Below are 5,376 nucleotides of genomic sequence, written 5' to 3'. Positions count from 1 at the left end.
AGGTCTTGTCATTTCTCACCGCCGCCATCACAAAATTTTTTTTTTTTATTTTAGCAGATTTTTATAAATTAGAATTAAATTATTAAACTGGAACGTTAAATAATAATAATTTCTCCATGAACGTCGTGAACGTCTTTTATACTCATCGAACGTCACAAATAAAAAGAAAAAAGAAATTTTTTTTTTCCGCGTAATTATACATTTATTCGTCATTTTAAAAAACCTTGACCAATATCGATTCCGATTAAATAATAATAATAATAATAATAATAATAATAATAATAATAATAATAATAATAATAATAATAATAATAATAATAATAATAATAATAATAATAATAATAATAAATATTATTATTATTATTAATTTCGCAACTTTTTTGTCGAATTCCGGACAATAAAAAAAATAAATAAAAATTTTGATTTAGAAAGTTCGAGTCCAGTTCTCGAATCATCATCATTATTCGTGAAAGGGTTTTTTTTTTTTTTCGAATCGTCATAAATTTTATTATTATTATTATTATTTTTTTTCGAACGAATTCATTTTCTTATTGAATTCTATGTCAATGTTACGTAGTTTTAAAATGACGTAATCATCATAATCATCATCATCGAATATTTAATATTTATTTATACGCGCGTTTTTTTTTACTTATCCGTTCGCGCGTTCGTTTGTTTTTTTTTTTTTTTTACAAAAACGTTCATTCTAAATATTAAAATTTTTAATATTTAAATTTTTAATATTTAAATTTTTAATATTTAAATTTTTTGAATATTAAAATAATAATTATTATTATTATTAGCACGAGAGTAATAAATATTTATTAATCCCGAAAAATAAATTATTTATTTATTTATTTATTTTTTTTTTTTTTATCTAGTATTATTAATATCAAGGAAAAATAAATCACGATTTATTAAGTAATAATAATAATAAATCGTGAAATTTATTTATTTATTTATTAAAAAAAAAATTATTAACTTGATTTTTATGAAATAAAAAAAAATTTTTTCGTCAAAATTTATTTATTTGCTATTTTTTACTTTTTTGCAAAAAAATTTCCCCCGGATTCTCTTTACTCCTTTCCTCTCCTCCTCTTCCTCCTTCCCCCTCTATTCCCCCTACTCCTCCCGACAACGATGATATAAATGAATAATTATTATTATTATTATTATTATTATTATTAATATTAATATTATTACAAAATCTTTTTGTACAATATATACACATTTCCTTAATTTTCCATTCTTTTTTTTCTTTTTTTTTTAATTAATTAATTTAAATATTTTTAGTATTATTATTATTATTATTATTATTATTATTATCATTATCATCATCATTATCATCACGACGATATAATTATAATTTTTGCGTAAATGTTGTCGAGTCGAAAAAGAAAAAAAAAAATTTATTTTGTAATAATTCTGTAATACGTAATAATGAGTTGTAGTGATAAATCAGAAAAAAATTTTTTTTTTTTTTTTTGGAATTTTTTCCGTGAGTGAAACAATTCCAGAATGTTCCAGACAATGTTTTAAACGTGTTAAAACGCCGCGTAACATAAAAAAAAATTTATAAATTAGATCATCTTATTAAAACATAATAAAAATTCCATAAGGAAAAAACGAAAACGATTACAAAACAATAAATAATAATAATAATAAATAAAGAAAAAACTTTTTTTTTCGTTTTTAAACGCGAGAGTTACACACGATTTCGCATCGATAATAATAATAATGATAATGATAAAATGTTTTTAAACTTTTAACATTTATTTCATTTTAAATAGTTTTTGCATAATGAAAATGTTTCTCATGTATATTAAATAAAAAAAAAAAAAATTGTTGAGAGACGAAAGTTTAAATTTTTTTAAAAAAAAACAATGGCAATTAAATAAAACTTATTACTAAATTCCGCCATTGTTAGTTTTTTTTTTTTTGTGAAATTGAAATAGATTAAACTTTGCAATCAATTAACCGAAAAAAAAATAAAAAAGACGCACGCGTGTGTTATTCGTTGCGATATTATCACTTTGATTAAAAATTAACCCCGTTCCAAACGGAAATGACAAAATTGTGTTTGTTTGTTTGTTTGTGTTGACGTCACACAATTTACGTATGCTCTGATTTTTTAAAATATTTTCCAGTGAAAATCAATTAATTTATTTATTAATGTTGTGTTTGTTTAAAAAAAAAAAAAATTCGCGAATTCGTTGCTTTTTGTTGTGTCTTTAAAAAAATTTATCGTCGATAAAATGACGTTAGAGAGGGAAAATTTTGGCGGGATTTTTAAAAATAAATGACGTCATAACAAATCCTCTTATTTGAGAAGTTTTAATAAAAAAAAATAAACTCGGGAATACTCATTTACGACTTTTTCATGTATTTTTCTCTCTCTCTCTCTTTTTGTCTGCCTGTATCTCTCTCTTTCTCTCTCTCTTTCTGTCTCTCTTTCTATCATCTTTCTCTTTATCTGTTTCTATTTTCCTTTTTTGCTTTTTCTCTCTTTCTTTAGTTTACCTTTTTTTCAACATCTTATTGTCATAGATCGAACACTCACACACTCACACTTTTTCTTCTTTTTTTTTTTTTTATATTAAAACGAAAATCAAAAAAAAATTTTCTTCCTTTCATATTCTTTCCTTGACATTACCTTAATAATTTGATCTCATTTTAAAAAAAAAAAGTAGAAATCTTCTTCTTATCTTCTGCTTCTTCTTCTCCTTCATTTTTTAATGCCTGCGTTATTGCACGTGCAAAATCAACGTTCTACATTAGGTCTTTTTTTTGTACGAAAAAGAATAACATTTTTTTTTTTTTTTTAAATTTTCAATCTCTTTATTGTATTATCCCCTTCCCCTCCCCCACTTTCCCCAACGTAAAATATTTTTATTATTATGATTAATAATAATTTTTTTAAAAAAAAATTTTCTCGTCTTTTTGTGTCCTTCCCATCCTTGGATAAGACTTTCATTAAAAACTAAACCGCGAAAAAAAAAAAACTACGATGATGATAATAATAATAATAATAATAAAGATGTTTTCGATATAAAATCGGTTACATACACGTTGGGAAATTATTTTAAAAAAAAAAAAAAAACGTTCAAGGTAAAAATATAAAGAAAAAAAAAAAAGTTGAAAGAATTTTTTTTTTTTTTTTTCAAATGAGTAGGATTTTACCCATATATGAAAAATGAAAAAGTTTTTTCGCCGCATCTTCTTTATTATTATTATTATTATTATTAATATTATTATTGATTTCGACATATTTATTATCGAATTAATGAATAGGTTAATTTTTTAGAATATTTATTTATTTTAATATCATTATTATTTATATACTATTAATTTTTTAATATTTTTTATAACACGGGTAATTAATTATTTATTTTTCGTTCGTTTGTCGAATTTAATAAATTTACGACAAAAACCCCCGAAGACGAGAAATTTGTTTTATTTCCGGTCGTTTTTATTATTAATTTATTTATTTCCTAATAATGATAATAACGTAACTGACGACTTTGTTATCATTTTTTTTTAAATTAATTAATGAACCGAACGAATGATAACAAGACTTTTAAAAAAAAAATAACAATAAAAAAAAATTCGTTAAATACTTGATTTAAAATAACATCCGGATTTTTTTTTTTTTAAAATTTAATTTTTACATTGCATAATGCAAAAAAAACTAAAACTTTCTACGGTTTTAATTTATTATTATTATTATTTCATCGGTTGCACGCATGTTTGTTTGTTTGTTCCGATAATGTAAAAGTCAAATTTAAAGAAATAAATTAAAATCATATATATCAGACCGGATTTAAACGATCCCCCCCCACTAAAAAAAAACTGTTTAACGGTAGTCAAGTGAAATTTTTTGTTGTTGTTGTTGTTGTTTGTTTGTTTGTTTCTTTTTATACTCGTTTAAAAAATGACTTTTTTTTTTTTTTCTTAAAAAAGAATTTATTATTTTTCAAGTATTTGAATTAAGTTGTTTGCCGGCGTGTATACTACGAAACGGTTTTTTTGTCTGTTTGTTTGTTTGTTTGCACCGATTAAATAAATTATTATATTACTTGTTTTGTTTAAATTTCGTGTGAAACGTTCAAATATTTCATAACCCTCAAGGGGGAAATAATCTTTTGTAAGAATAAAGTCAAGGATGACAACGAATGAATCCTTTGCAATCATTAAATTCTTTTCTTTTTTTTTTCATTTTTCTTAAATTTAATTTTTATTACGAAAATAAAAAAAAAAAATTTAAATAAAACGAATTGTTTAAAAAAAAAACGTTGAAACACCGATAACGACCACGACAACAACAACCGACAATAACCGACAAACGCGTAACGAAATGTTTTTCAAATGAAAACAATCGAAAATAAATTTTAATTGTCGAAATTAACAAATTAGGAATTATAAAAAGACATAAAATTATTAATAATTTTACATTTAAACGTAAGTCATCTTACGATAATTAATTAAATGATTCGCAAACTTTGGAAAAATAAAACATTATTTTGTCCTACGCTCTCGTTCCGAATACGACGATTCCTCCTCATTATTATTATTATTTCATCATTTCAATTTTTTTTTCCTTGACCCATCACAGAAAAAACTAATTGAAAAATTCTTTTTTTTATAAAAAAAAAAATGCGTGCGTGCGTGCGAATGTCACGTGACAAAGATCTGACATTCGTCAAGAAAATTTTCATTCGCGAACGAACCTTCGTCCAAGATGTCTTTTTATCACAATGCGATGTCGTCACGTGTAGAAAACCTTCGAAGGTTTGTTTTATCTCTTATCACGTGATCAAAAATTTTTTAATGAAGATGAGATTTTTTAATTTAAAAAATCAATGGCAGAGTGCAATGCCTCCAACCAAATAATCACAATACAAATAAATAAATAAAAAATTTAATTTAATCACGATTTTAAACGACGCCCTCATTGATATGGTGCAACAATAATTTCCCTTCACATTTTATCATCGGGTCAAGTGCACACACACGCACACGCACACACACGTACATATACCCATAAGAAAAAAAACAAAACGTAAGAGAAAATTTTACGTGCGTGCGTGTGCGTATGCGTACGAATTGTTTTTACGTGATTATTATTGTTGAAATTAAAAATATTTAAAAATTTACTATTTAAAAAAATTTAATTTTTATTAATTTACATCCAGCGCCATTTTTTTTTAATGAATATTTTTTTGATATTTTTTTGATATTTTTAAAAAAATATGTGGAAAGGAGAGAGAGAGAAAAAGAATTTAATTTACGTAATAATTACATAAAATTTATTAAAATAAATCAGTTTAAAAAAAATGAAAAATACGTGGCAGGAAGTAAAAAAAAAACAAAAAAAAT

The sequence above is a fragment of the Pediculus humanus genome, genomic scaffold (assembly GCF_000006295.1).
Source record: "Pediculus humanus corporis 1103172107488 genomic scaffold, whole genome shotgun sequence".
Taxonomy (NCBI): Eukaryota; Metazoa; Arthropoda; class Insecta; order Psocodea; family Pediculidae; genus Pediculus; species Pediculus humanus.
The sequence above is the reverse complement of the archived record's forward strand: the minus strand, read 5'-3'. Positions refer to the sequence as shown.